A 15,366-nucleotide genomic window follows, 5' to 3' on the forward strand; every position below is an offset into this window, starting at 1 on the left:
CCACTCATCCACATGGCTATCAGGTCCACATTTCAGCCAATGGCAAAAGGAAAAAGGAAGGGAGGCATGATCCTTCCCTTTAAGAGTATGGCTGGGCAATTATACATTTCACATCTGTTTACATCCCATTGGCTAGAACCTGTCCTTCTGGCCACACCTTCCTATAAGACAGGCTGGGAAATGTAGTCTTTGGCTGGGTAGCCATGTTCCTAGCTAAGAATTTTATTACTAAGAAGGGGAGAGGGGAATAGATACTGACAGAAACATTTGCAGCCTTTCAGTTAAGACAGTATGTACAGTCATGCAATTTGATTGCCAAAAAGTTTTGGGCAATATTCTATTGCATTGATAAAAGAACAGTATCTTCCAGAACAGGAGTTGGCAAGCTTTTGCTGAAAAGGACCAGATAGTGAATACACTTGACCCTTGAACAACATGAGCTTGAACTGTACGGGTCCACTATATGCAGATTTTCTTATGCCTCTGCCACCCCTGAGATACCAAGACCAACTCTTCCTCTTCTTCCTCCTCCTCAGCCTACTCAATGTGAAGACTACAAGGATGAAGACCTTTATGATGATTCACTTCCACTTAATAAACATTAAATATGTTTTCTCTTATGATTTTTCTTAATAATATTTTCTTTCCTCTAGCTTACTTGTCAGTATACAATATATAATATATATAATGTACAAAATACGTGTTGACTGTTTATGGTATCACTAAGGCTTCCAGTAGCAATAGGCTATTAGCAGTTAAGTTTTGGGGGAGTCAAAAGTTATACATAAATTTTTGACTGCATGAGAAGTCAGAGCCCCAACCCCTGAGTTGTTCAGGGTCAGTTGTATTTTAGGCTTTGCAAGCCACGTATAGTCTCTGTCATACATTCTTTTCTGTTTTTTGTTTGTTTTGTTTTGTTTTTACAATCCTTTAAAAATGTCAGATCCATTCTTGGCTTATGGGCTGTAAAAATTAGGCTGCACGAAGGGCTGTAGTTTGCAGACCTCTGTTCTAGACAAGCATGGTGGTGAGTCTGGAGTCACATCTTAAGATGCACAAGAATGTGTTCAGGGGAGGTGACCAAGTTAGGGAAGGGACTCCAGGTGAATTTCTAAGAACAGTAATGATTGGAGGCATTGGTTACTTTTAGCCTAGAGAAGCTCAGACTCTTAATGACCTGATCAATGGCTTCAGATATTTGAAGGACATTCAGGTGGTTTGGAGATACCCTTGTTTTGTATGTACCCAAAGAGAAGAACAAAAATCAGTGAGAAAAAGCTCTGGAACAGAGACTACAGCTGCATAAGGACATTCTCATGATCACTTATCATTTATGGAGCCCTTATTCCCAGGCATTGTTCTAAGCACTCTACATAGATGGTCTCACTTTATCGTCAACAACCCCAGTGGGTAGGTACCTTTCTTACCTCTACTTAATAGATGAGAAAAAGTCAGTGTTAGGAGGTTATATAACTTGCCCAAGGACATTTTGCTACTAAGTGGTAGGGCCGTAACAACTCCAACTCTCTACCACCTCCTTGCATGTGACTTATGAGGTAAGATATATAAATAATTTAGCAGCACCAGGTACATAGTAAGTATTGTTGTTGGCAATAATAATAATGATAGTCCCTAGGAAGTACTATGTTTCTCATCATGGTGGTTGTAGTTTTCTATGGCTGCCATAACAAATGACCACAAACTCAGTTATTTAAAACAACCCATTTCTCTGCTTACAGTTTTAGAGGCCAGAAATCCAAAATCAAGGTATTGATAGGGCTATGCTCCCTCCGGAGGCTCAGGGGAGAATCCATTCCTACCTCTTTCTGCTCCTGGTGGCCTCTGGCATTCCTTGGCTTGTGGCTGCATCACTCCAATCTCAGCCACTGTAGTCACGTTGCCCTCTAGCCCGTCTCCTACCTCAGTCCTATAAGGATACTTGTGATTTCATTTACGGCCCTCCTGGATAATCCAGGATCTCTCCTCATCTCAAGATCATTAATGTAATCACATCTTTTGCCATATAAGGTGAAATTCAGTTTCTAGGGATTAGGGGGTAGATATCTTTGGAGGCTAGTAATTAGCCTATCACAATGGTATCTAAGCATAGACTGGATGACCACGTGCTTTTCTTTCCACTATTAGAAAAAAAAACTTCATAGAATTCTATGATTTACAGTATTGGTCAATCATAACACCTATCTTTCCCTTGTGGAATTTTTGTGTATGTGAAAATAGAATATTTTTAAAGCCTTATTTTATTTTTAATTGACAGATAACACTTGTATATATTTATGGGTACAATGTGATGTATCAATATATGCATAGTGTACATTATGGAATGACCAAATCAGGCTAATTAGCATATTAATCACCTCATATTTACGCTTTCTTGTGGTGAGAACATTTAAAATCTTCTCTTTTAGCTATTTTGAAATATACAGGACATTATTTTTATTAACTGTAGTCACCATGCTGTACAGTAGGGCACCAGAACTTATTCCTCCTATATAACTGAAACTGTTCCCATTGGCCAATGTCGCTCCTTTTCCTTCCCCCCCGCCACCTCCTCCAGCCTCTGGTACCAGCATTCTACTCTCTACTCCTATGAGTTTGACTTTTTAAGATTCCACTTATAAGTAAGCTCACACAGTATTTGTTTCTCTGTGCCTGGCTTAATTCACTTAACGTAACATCCTCTAGGTTTATCCGTGTTTTCACAAATGGCAGAATTTCCTATATGAAAATAGAATATATTTTTAACAAGATATCAGTTAGAGGTAAAACTTATATTTTTTCAAATACATAGCCACAGTCCAACACTATTTATTGAATAACACACTCTTTCCTCCACTGATTTAAAATTCAGTTTTTATTACTTAACTACCATGTAGTAACCATTATAGCTAAATTTGTTTCTTGACTTCCATCAATCCACTTTGTAGGTTTCTGCATTTGTACTATGCCATTTTGTTTACTGTAGCATTAAAGTATATATTTCTAACTGATGAATTGTCCTCCTTTATTATTCTTTGTCAATTTTTTTGATCAATGACTCTTTTACTGTTTTTGTTTTGTCATCATCTATTTCAACCTAAAAAAATCCTTATTTTCATTTTAATGTGGTCTTGGGAAGAAGAGGAAACAGATGGAATTATTGGCCTGCCATAATAATCCTCTCTTTCTTTCCTTTTCTTTATCTCTCTCTTCCCTTCCTTCCCTTCCTTCTTTCCTTCCCTCCTTCCTTCTTCCTTTTTTAGTGATTTTTACCTGTTTCCATTGAGATTTTCTACTTTTTTGTTATAATTATATGGAAGTTTAATTCCAGACACATATATGTAAGAGATAGATATAGATATGAATTCAAATCTGGAATAAATGTACATATACTCTTATCTTTCAAGACTTCTAACAATTAAATTTTACAACTATATTCTCAATTATTTTTATATTTGACCACATCTTTTATTGGCTTTATTCATTACATTTTTTATATAACATATCTTCTCCTTTCTTGAATTTGTTATCCTGCCTTATTTGTTCCTCAGCTGGAAGAGATCTTCAAGTAACCTTAAATTTTTTTTAATAAAGGGTGTTTGGGTGATATAATTTCTGTGTCTTTGAACATACCTTTCTTTTTCATTGCATAAGAGAAATTATAGTTTGGCAGCTGGTAGAATTCTTAAATTGTAATAATGTTCCCTTAGAATTCTACAGAAATTATACCAGTGTCTTTTAGCATAGTGTTACAGATGAGAAGTATGGTATTAGTCTGATTTTCTTTCCTTTTAAGCAACCTGATTTTTCTCCTTTATGAGGAAGCTTGCCATTGTTTGTCTTTGCTCTTGGAGTATCAGAGTACATCTGGAAGTGTGTATTCTTTCAGTAGTCCTGCTGCCTAGCACAGCATTTGATCTAAGGCCTAAAGACTTTCTTCAGGTTAAGGAAATGTTCTTCTGTTATTTCCTTGATTATTGATTTCTTCTTCATTAATGATGCCTCCATCTGGAACTCCTATTAGGCTAATATTGATTGGATATTCTGGATCTCTCTGTCATATCTTATATTTTATCTGATTTTTTAAATCTCTTTTGTGTGTATGTGGTGTGTGTGTGTGTGGTGTGTGTGTGTGCGCACTTTTTTGGGAAGGGCAGTGGCATTTCAAAAGGAGCTGATATCCTGCCCCTATTCAACCTTTGGCTTCTATTATATTTGGAACAAACCTCTCACTTTCCAAAGAAGCTGTGGACCTATTTCTGTGTCCAGCCATTCTGTGTGGAGAAACTGACCATGTTCCTGATGTCCCTTAATTTGCCTTTAAACTGCTGCCTATGATTCTCCTCCAATCCTGATTCTCTGAGTTTGGGATTTTCCAAGACTGTTTTCTGGAAACCTGTACAGTTACTTCTTAGGGGTCTGTATTAGTTCTCACACTGCTAATAAAGACATACCTGAGACCAGGCAATTTATAAAGAAAAAGAGGTTTAATGGACTCACAGTTCCACATGGCTGGAGAAGCCACACAATCATGGCGGAGGTGAAGGAGGAGCAGAGGCACATCTTACGTGGTGGCAGGCAAGAGAGCATGTGCAAGGGAACTACCCTTTATAAAACCATCAGATCTCATGAGACTTATTCACTATCACAAGAACAGCATGAGAAAAACCTGCCTCCATGATTCAATTACCTCCCACCAGGTCCTTCCCATGACATGTGGGGATTATGGGAACTACAATTCAAGATGAGATTTGGGTGGGGACACAGCCAAACCATATCAGGGTCTTTGCAGAATCATGAATTTATCAGTACTAATTAGTTTTTCCTCCCATGTCCCATCTACTTTGTATCTTCCCATATTATTCAAAATGTCTGCTTTATTGATGGCATCTTTCCCTGGTTCCCAGCATTGCCAGTGAATTTACCATTCCCCAAACCAAAAGCCCCGGTATGGAAATAGTGGAGAGTTCTGACACATCATATGGATAGCTGAACCAAATGACCTTCCAGCCTCATGTAACTCTGGGAGGCTTTTTCTTTAAAGCAGCATAATTAAAGGGTTGAGAAGAACTTTTACTGAAAAGGACAGAGAGATAGAGTTTAGTTTACTCAGGAGAACAGAATAAGGTGAGACTTAAATGGTGAGTCACACTAAGCCTGCTGAAGATACAGCAGGAGGGACTAAGATTAAATTACAGCTGAAGTGATTCATATTGGTCACTTCAAAGATCATTTAACCCTTAAAAAGTTGTGTGGCATCATGATACATTGCAAAGCCAAGTTACAAAGCCTCATTTTCTGGAGCTGTTCTCTTTAAAGGTAAGAGGATGGACTTGAATCACCTTCTGAATTATCGGACAGCCCTGTGACATGATTATACCTTGGTGCCTGAGATGTTAGATGGGAAATAAACAGCAGCATCTAGTAAACTCTCCTGGGGTAAAAAAAAAAAAAAAAAAAAAATCGTCTTGTTTTCACCCAGTCTTACTGATTTTTTTTAGTGTGAAGACAGAATGTTTTGGTCAAAAACAAGTTCTCCAAATTTATAAACCTTTATAAATTTATAAAGATTGGAGACATCTTTAGTTTCTTCTCAAACATGCTGGGAAAATAGGAATGTCACTGAGACTCCTTCACCATCCCCTGGCAGCCCCTATTCCCCGGGGGGCTGGGTAGATGGAGAAGCAGGGGGCAGGGGCTGGACCAGGGAGAGAGTGACAGGCTCTCTGTGGTAGGTCTGTGCCTTGTCACAGAGCCTCCTGGGCTCAGGTCTGTGGTGGCCGCGGGAGAGCCAGCTCCACGCTGTGTGGCTGGTGACATTTCCGGCTGCCAGGGCCCAGCCAATCAGTGATGGACCCAGCTTGCTTGGGCGATGACACATGAAATATGATAATTTTCTGCCAAAGGGCCCTGGAAGAGGGGAAGGAAGAGAGTGTGTGTGTGTCGCTGGGAGGGGTCCACACAGGAGCGCCTGCGATGAGGTGGGAGGGTGACAGTGCACTTGTTTTCACGGTTTGCCTGGCAGGACTAGGCAAGGGAGGGAATGGGCTGTGATGCTGGAGCGGCTGTAGGAGCGCCCCTGTAGCTCCCGAGGTGAGCCACTGCCGCTGCTCTTAGGCGGGAACCAGCGGAGGAGCAGACAGCGCCATGCTGGAGCTCTGGGGCTGGGGTGAAAAAGAAACTGTCAAAGACATTTGCCTTCTTATCACACGTGAGCAAGGTTAGGACTCTTGTTTCTTCTCAGCGCTACCTCTTTAAAAGCCAGAACAAAACTGCAGTAAACACCACCTGGGTGGCTGAAGTACTCGAAGAATAATTGTTTTCAAAAAAATTTAGGCTGGAGGTTGTCTCTCCCCCTACCCTGTTTTTCTACCTCCATACCTCCATGCTCACCCTTAAAAGAAAAGTGAAAAACAAAACAACAGAACTCAATAACAAAATCTTGAAGAAGGGCCTAAGTCTGAATCGTAAAGACTCTAAGGTTCAGGTGGTAGTTCTGATTCCTGATTCTGGTTGAAAGAAAGTGTGTCTTGGAATGCGATGTGGCTCTGGATTATGTTCGACTTTAGAAATAGTGCCAGAGCTATTCTTTGACTTGTGGACATGGACCCTGAGACTGCAGAGCAAGGCAGGGCAGGGCAAGGAGTGCCCGTGTTGAGCCCTCAGGTGCAGAGACCCCACTCCCTTCAGCCACTGTTGAGGCTCCCCGGCCCCTGATCTGCAACCAGAGGCTGGTGAGGTGTGATACGCTTGCTGACAAGAGTGCCCTGTCTCGTCTGACCCGTGAACATGGGTGTTCAGAAGTGAAGGATCATAGTGTTTACATAACGTGCCGATTAGTCAGAGAAGCTCATCAGTGCAACAAATATTTATGACTTGCATTTGCATTTTTTCTCTCCACGTATATATGTATAATATGTGTGCATATATATGTGCATATATATGCACACATATTATACATATATGTTGTTTTTTAAAAAGCACCAATAAATGAAATCCTTATCACTGTGTGCAAGCCTACTGTGCCTTTAGGCATGGGACTGGCTTCCTGCGCTGGGAGTGACAGCTATTCCGAAGTGATAATTGGTGTACTGTGTCTTTAAAAGGTTAAAACCCCTTTCAAAAAAGGTCTGGACTCCTAGTGGAAAAGACAAGCGAGGCATGGGTTGGCTCTGGATTCAGAAAACAGCTGCTGATTAGATTCTGTGTCTGCGGGCTGAATTTATTCCGTGTTTTTCAGCAGCACGAATTCAAGAGGGATGCTTCTGTTTGGGTTTCTGATCGTGATTTATATTTATTCAGAGGAATAACAGAGGGTGGATCTGTTCCCGGCGCGAGCATGCTCACAACCAGCCGACTCTCCCATTATCCAACTGCCTAGTTTGGTGCTTCAATGTACATGGCTATTCCGTGTGCATATGTGTGTATACAAACACGCATGCATGCCTGGATGGACATACGTATGCACAGGTTATTTTTTAAGGACAATTCTTTCAATAAGGTCTTTACCCCTTACTTGAAACAGGTGTTCATGAAAAAAATGCACAAAATCCTGCCTGGCCGGAATAATTCATGAAGAAGGGGCTGGATCCGTGGGTCAGAGAACACAGGACCAGTTTGCCATCCCAAGGCCGAAGGTAGGGGACTCTGGGTTTTTATTCGGCGGATGGATTCCTTGCGCTGTATTTTACCTTGTGATTGTGTTTTTGCCTGAGGCCGCACCGAGAAGCAGAATAGCGAGCTGCGATTCCATTTTGTGTATGCCTTTCTTAGGCAAGGTGTCCGGCTGCCGAGACGCAGGGGCCGGCCGGGTGGGCTGCGCGTGGCGGCCAGTGCCCCCGGTGGGCTGAGCGCGCTCCTCGGCCTGGTGCTGGGGAGCGGCGCGAGCCTCAAGTGACCCCCGCGCGTCAATCACAGGCGGCGGCGGCGGCGGCGGCGGCGGCGGCGGGGCTGTAACCCTATGCGCGCCGTGCGCTCCATGCAGCGGGCTCTGCGGGGCTCTGCACCCGCGCACTGGCGGCCGGCTCCATAGGAGCCTCGGCTGGGGGGCTTAGGCATCGCGTCCCGTGGCACCTGCGTTTTCTTGTGCTGCCTTGGCTGCTGCTCCGGATTGTTTAGGCGGACTGCAGTAGCCTGCTTGGTTGAGAGTGAGATTCGTGAGAGTGAGATTCGTATGATGCTGGCTGCTGAGACAGAGGGGATAGCTTTCTTTTTCCCCCTTAATCCTAGCCCCCTGAAAATATTCCTAAAGCAAAATCATCTCCCAACCCCCAACCCGACCCAACCAAACCCAAACCAAACTCCTATTCTATAGGGGATTCTTGCCTCCCTGCTAGCAGAGAGAGTGTCCTCTCCAAGTTATGCCCCACATTTTACTATCTTTTAAATGGAAACACTGATGGTGCCGAATGGTCCCTAATGATATTGTCCAGGCTGCTGAGGACTCCTGAGTGTGGCAGTGGTGCAGAGGAACTTGGAGGCTCGGCATTGGTTTCCTTTAACGTAGCTGGTTTGGTTTCTGTTGCAGGTCAGGAATATTTCTGTGGCTAGGCCCTTCCTTGAACTTCGGGGGCAGTGGTTGCAGGAAGAGGGTCTGCAGGTCTGGTCGCTGGGTGAGCAGCACCCTGGCCCTCTTTCTGGTATACGCTGACGTTTCTGGTAGCCGTTGGCATTGTAACCGCAGCAGCCAGGTGCCCACTGGCTACCTGGAGTGCTTCGGTTTTGTTAACTCTGGTGTGCATTTTGGGTGTTACGGGGGGAGGGAAGAGGAAAGAGGGAGAATGAGGTGTTTGCTGAACTGATCTGCATGGCAGTGTTCTCCAGCCCATGTTTGTGTGATTATGTAATGATCAGACATGTGCCCAAACAGCTCCCCACCATCTCCTGGCTCTCCCCCAGACTGAAGAAGTTGGGTGCTACAGTTGTTTAAGATGTCTTTATGTAATTATGTGTATGCTGGGGGCAGGGAGAGAGTGGGGGCAAGGAGGAATAATTCTAGCAACTTAAATGTGAAGAACACAGGTCAGTAATCGTGTGTCCCTCTGAGGACAGTGTGGTATTAGCTCTGGGTCAGTGTTGATCTGAAGACCCTCCTGTGTCTCTTTCAGCCAGTAATTGCTTATCTGAACTTTCATTTGGTAATTTCACCCTTCTTGCACCCTGGAGACAGTTGGACCCAGGAGAAGGACCCCTGCAGGGCCTCCAGTTTCCCAGTTCCAGGCAGAAAATGAATCCTGAAGCCAAGGTAATAGGCCAGGTCCCAGCTGTTCTTCATGGTCCTGCTGAGCAGCCAGTGTAGGGAGGAGTTCCTGTCCACTAGGGTGTCACTTGTGCTCTGGGGTTGGGCTATACTGTGGGGCTGAAGAATAGACCTCAGATGCCGTCTGAGCTGTTTGACATATGCTCTTTAAAGTTGTGATGGCTTGCAGAGGCTGGAGGCCCTTTATGTAGTTGCATTTAAAGATTGTGGGAGTTTTTTGCAAGGAAGGTGGACAGCTGTCCAACTAAGACACCTGCAGGCAGGAGGAGAGGGTGTGTGTGACACTTAGCTCTCTGCTTCCTCTCCACTCCATCTAGTTAAGGCACCCACAGGATACAGAATTGTTAACAGGGGCCCTCCTGTCACACCCCTGAGCGCCTCAGCCTGGGGCTGTTGGGCAGATTTGTTAATTTGATGGCAAAATCTGGCCCCTTAAGGCTAAGATTGTTTTTTTGCCCTCAACACCCCAGTGGGTTTGCTTTGAGGGCCAACTACTACTGTGAACTCTGTGGCAGTGGATCAAGATGTGCTCAACTGGCACTATTGTTGAGCTGTCTCCGCCCATTGTGTTTAGTGGCAGCCACCCTCCTTGGAGTGGAGAAGTGTGTGCTGCCTTTGGGTCCTTGCCAAGTGAGCTGTTGAGACATTTAGTGTGTGAAAGGTACAGGCAAGAAGAAGATGCATTTAGTCTGAAGTCCCAGCAGGTTCTAGGACATGATTTGATGAAAGATAACATTAAGAAAGCTGTGTGACAACTGGATAGCATTTAACTTGTCTCTCACTCCCTAGTCTGTGAATTCCCTAATGTCTTTAAAGCTCTTTTCTGCCCTCTATCCTGCCCATCAAGGAGTCCCTGACATGCTGTTCTCCATCCAGTTTCCTGTGGAGTCAAAGTATATTTACAAATCTGCAGATTCACTGGGCGGGCAGGGCTGGAAAACACTGGCTGTATCAACAGGCAGCACTAGCATTCTGGGTCAGACTCGGCCAAAGCCCGTGACCAATTTTCTTCCTTATCTGTAAAGTAGGTGTAACCATCATAACCTTACCAAGACCACTGAACTATCTTGAGAAGAAAAATGAGATACGTTTAGTAACATATGCTCTGTAGTTGATAGGTATTAGGATAATACCACAACAATCTGGAACTCACATTTACATAATTTCACTTATCCAGTTGGGACCTAGATAGCAAATCAAGAGAAAGGTCATAAGTCCATGAGCTACAGTTTATGAGTTTTGATCATTGGAGGAAATTTTATACCCTCTTTCAGGCCTCTGCATTTACTTCAAGTTTTAAGAGGCTTGGTTATTAGTTTGTCAAATGCACCTAGCAAATTGGAAGCAACTGATACTGTACTGTGCAGGGATTATTAAAGCTCTTTTATCAAGTATCAGTAAGAAGTAAGAGTAAAAAACAGAAAAACTAAAAAAAAATTTAAAAGGCACAAGAATTCAAGGCATGGAGTTCCAAAGCTGATATGAGCATTTAATGTAAGCAATTCAGTGAAATTTTATGTATTTTGATGGATTTTTGGTACTCTGTTTTATAACATAGTAACTGATGTTCACAATGACCCACATGTATCCATAGAAGTTAAAATTATATTTTGTTCATCCAATTTAAAAAGACAGAGTTTTGAAGTATCCCCAAACGATTTTTTTTTTTGCATGATTCTTAGAGAAAAAACTGCAACTATCCATGATAATGGCACCTGTGAGGTTTCTGGATAGCCGGTGGCTTACTGGTCAAAATTATATTACAACTATAAAGCCCTGCTGTTGAAATTGAGAACTTTATGATCTTTTGTCAAAATTTATCAGGGAACTACTCTGCTACTGTTATTATTAGTGGTTATGTTCTAACATTTGATACTAAAGAAAATATTCATGAACCTCAACCTGTCTTGTTATGATCAGGAAACACACTTAGAGTTGTTCCAACTTGATGACTTTAATTCTGGAGTTGGAAGAGACCTGGTGATGGAAAAGATGGAGCAGGAGAGGTAGACCCTACTGCTATCTGTTTCTTACATCTGTGTAGCAAATGTAGACTTACCACTACCCGGATGTTGTTCAAGCTGTCATGGCCACACCCTTATGGTAAGCAATGGTGTTTTTTCAGTTCAGACATCGTGCTGAAAACTGGAAGGTGGCTGAGATACACGAGCAGTGCCAAACTTGGCCTGACCCTCTGACAATGTGTTCAGTTAAAATTTGCTGCAAAACAAAGGCAAGAGGAAAAACAAAAGTAGAGGAAAATAAATGTAGACCCTTTTAAAATAGTATTTTAAAAATTCAATACATATGTGGAAAACATGAGGACCTAATTAAAAGTCGTGGAAGAGTATTTCTCAGTTTCTAGATGTACATACATTCATTGTTTTGGTAACTTACTTGAAAAAATTCTTTAACTAAAAGAAACTGTCAGTAACAGGTTATTGAATATAATTACAAATACTCAGAACTCTCCAAAGGTTCCCTGTATCTAATTGTAATATGATGGAAAAAAGGTATTCCCTGAAATCCCAGAGGGCTTGGAAGGCAGAGGAGGTGAGGCATGGTGGTGGGAAGTGACTGAACCACACTATCCAGAGGGCTGCCCTGTTGGGAGGTTTCACAGTTGGAAATATGTGCTTGGGAGGCAGGGCAACAATGGAAGTGGTGAGTACATGACTGATGGGTCTCCCCTCCTCATTACTAAGTGTTTTTGAAATGCCAGGTGCAGCTGGAATTCTTGTGGATAAAGGGGGAAGCTTTATATCTAAATATGAAGTAGGGGTGATCTGAAAATGCCCTTCAGATTTGGGGAGCAAAGCCAGGGAGAAGTATAGGGAAGCTAGTCTCAGAAATCTTGAGATCTCTGAGCATCGGTGGACCCTTGAATTGGGGTTTAGGATCAACTTTTTAAAAATGTGTTATGTATGAATAACTGAGACCCAAAGAAAAGCTAATAAACAAATAGTAGAAAGATATGGAAAAAATAAAAGCAGTGTTATAAACACACGATATGCTCCTCAGAATCTCAGTCACCAATTTTAGTCTATTGAGTCATTCATTGGACTTCCAGGCTTAGCATTAGATGTTGAAGCTATCTTAAGATCAGAGGAGCTGGATACAGTGGCTCATGCCTGTAATGCCAGCGGCTCTGGAGGCTGACACAGGAGGATCACTTGAGCCCAGGAGTTTGAGATCAGCCTGGGCAACATAGCAAGACCCTGTCTTAAAAAAAATAAAAATAAAATTATGGACATGGTGACTCACACCTGTAATTCTAACTACTCAGGAGACAGAGGCGGGAGGATCTCTTGAGTCCAGGAGTTTGAGCCTGCCGTGGGCTATGATCACATCACTGTACTCCAGCCTGGACAATAGAGCAAATATGTCTCTTAAAAACAAAAAGATCAGAGATGCCCTGATAAACATGAATTGATTGGATTTAAATAGAAGAAGAATTTTGAAATCCTCCTCCATCAAAATTCTATACAGTAGATGCTTGACATTTTCAGTGGATACATCTCAAGCCCTTGGCAAATCCCCAAGTTTGCAAATGCAGAAATATTTGCATAGGCTGTTGACTTCCTCCTGAATCAGGTTTCAGTCCAGAGTGAAGAGGTTCCTGTGACTATTCACAGGCTACCAATTATTTGCCTTTTCAATTTGCACTCAAGGAAATTAAGTTTCTTTCACCTCCAGAGAGTTTCTGTTTCCCTGGTGGCATCTTGGGATGGGGTTACTGGGTCTTTGAGAAGACTCCCTCTCTAGCTAAGTGACTTGTTCTTTGCTGTGGCTTTGCAACATACAGTTCACATTTGTGCTCCAGAGTAAAGACAAATTGCCATGTGGTGTGGCTATTAGGGGTTGTTCACAAATAACTGAAAAAGTGTTGAATCTACAAGCATCTGCTGGGTTTGCTAAAAAATTGCACATGTGTGCAGCCCCTCAAACTCCCCCCAATTCCCTGGCCCTCAGTATACACTTAATACAGTGTTAGAAACTTCCCCTGACTGTCAGCAAATCTTGATGAGGGGAATTGGGCATAGCACAGCTGAAGCGTCTGGTAAAGAACTTAAAATGAGAGCATCACCATTGAAATCTTAGCAAGAGAAGCAGAATGTAGTCATTTGCTCCATGCCCTCATTTTGAAGATTTCAAAATTTGAGAAAAAAACCCACTATGATTATGATTGTATCAAATAAAGGAGCCAGAGCATAATGTGCCCTGGAGGTTGGGCCTTGCTGTACCTCGCTGGAAAGATTCTCACAAGAATGTTTTGGAGTGGTCTGGGGAGAAGCTCTTAGAATTTTAAGTGGGTTTAAGAGCACACCAATTACAATTGAGGAGAGCATCTTTGCCCAGCAACTAGAAAAGATATGGCAGGAACTGCAGCAATTTGGTATGAGAGTTTCTTATTAAATTTGTGTTGTGACCATCTTTTGAAATAACTTTAATGAAATAGCCCCTAGATGCAAACGAATGCTTATAAACTGTGTAGAAAGGTCTAAAGAATAACATTATGACCAACACTTATGTACTCACCAGTCCATTTGAGAAAAAGAATGTTACTTGAACCTTTGACATCCCCTGTGTACCTCCCTCCACCCTGTCCCATTCCCTCTCTTCTCAGGGATTACCATCTTCTGGACATTTCTGTACCTTTTATTCCCCTGTGCTTTTCTTTATTGTCTTATCCTCTTTCATTTGTATCCCTAAACAATATATTGTCTAGTTATGCGTGTTTGTGAACTTCATATAAATGGAATCACACTGTTTTATTCTTTTGTTCTTAATGCTCACGTTTAGTCCATGCACACCACACCAGTAAGGCTCACTGGTTGACAAACAACGGGAATATTTCCATATCACTTGGTAAGTTGCTGCGTACCTGGGTCCTTCCCAGGTGCTCCTATGGTACTTCTCCAAGTCCACTCCTTTCTAAAGGGATTACACCTGGCATGGCAGGGGGTCTTCGGTACCAGCTCTGGCACTAGGGCTGGGACTTCATTTGATTGGACTCTGTGCCAACTGGTTGTTAAATGTTTCGTCCTGGATTCATTCACATTGTTGGGTGTAGCTGAAATTTTTTCATTTTGCTGAACCATAATATTCCATTGAATGAATATATGGCAGTTTATATGTCTATTCTATTATTAATGAACACTTAGCTTATTTCCAGTATTTTGCTATTATAAACAGTGCTGCTGTAAACATTTTTTTTCAAGTTCCCTGCTAAGTATGTGCGTAAGTTTACTTAGGGAATACACATAGTAATAAAATTACTGGCCACAGACTATGGGCATTTTCAATGCTGCTAGGATAGTTCAGAATTTCTATGGTGTCATATGAGTTTCACTTTAATCAAAAATTAATTTCCAACGTGTTTAACCAATTTCTATATCCAGCTGCAGTTTCTCCTACTGCTCCCTAATCTTGCAAACACTTTATATTTTGTAGGATATTGTCAAAAACTTTTGCCCATCTTGTGGATGTGTAACAGTATCTAATCTGCTTTCAATTTATATACATTTGATTACTAAAGAGGGTCAGTATCTTTTCATACGTTGTTGACCTTTTGGATTTTCTTTTTTTGTGAAGTACCTCTTTAAGCCTTTTGCCCATTTATTTGAAAATTGGGTAGTTTACATCTCTCTTATTTATTTGTAGGAGTTCTTTATATATGCAGGAGACTATTTCTCTGTGTTGCCAAAATACCTTCTCCTTATTTGTGTTATTTTTTCTCGCCATCTTTTTTAGTATCTTTACAGTGGCAGAAATTCTTAATTTCAATGTAATAAAATTTATCAATCTTTCCTTTATCATTGAACATTTTGTGTCTTTTAAAGGACATCCTTAAGGACAATTCTTGTATTGTCTTCTAAACGTTTAAGCTTTGCCTTTCATGTTCAACGTTTTCCCTTGAGAATGAGGTTTTTTATGGATTTGATATTCCTTATTAGGATAAGGAACTACTCCTATTCTGTAGTTTGCAAAGAGCATTTTTCTTTCAAATTATATTCACGGATGTTTATTAAATACTTCCTCTGCATTTATTGAGATTTATATAATTTTTTTCTTTAATTTGTTAATATCTGGTAAACTAATTTTCCAAT

The 15,366-nt window shown here is 41.7% G+C and overlaps 1 protein-coding gene across 2 annotated transcripts in view; it reads left to right on the top strand.

Annotated features, from left to right (window-relative positions):
* Window positions 1-15,366, top strand: part of HIVEP3 (HIVEP zinc finger 3) — a 528,576-nt gene that overhangs the window by 110,981 nt on the left and 402,229 nt on the right. The window contains exon 2 of one of the 2 annotated variants that reach the window (XM_055392917.2): window positions 7,523-7,634. The gene's annotated coding sequence lies outside the window, so the exon portion shown is untranslated. Of the gene's footprint in view, window positions 1-7,139; window positions 7,635-15,366 lie in introns of those variants that run through there. The other variant, XM_055392949.2, reaches the window with a different exon arrangement.

This window comes from Gorilla gorilla, chromosome 1, assembly GCF_029281585.2.
Source record: "Gorilla gorilla gorilla isolate KB3781 chromosome 1, NHGRI_mGorGor1-v2.1_pri, whole genome shotgun sequence".
Lineage (NCBI taxonomy): Eukaryota > Metazoa > Chordata > Mammalia > Primates > Hominidae > Gorilla > Gorilla gorilla.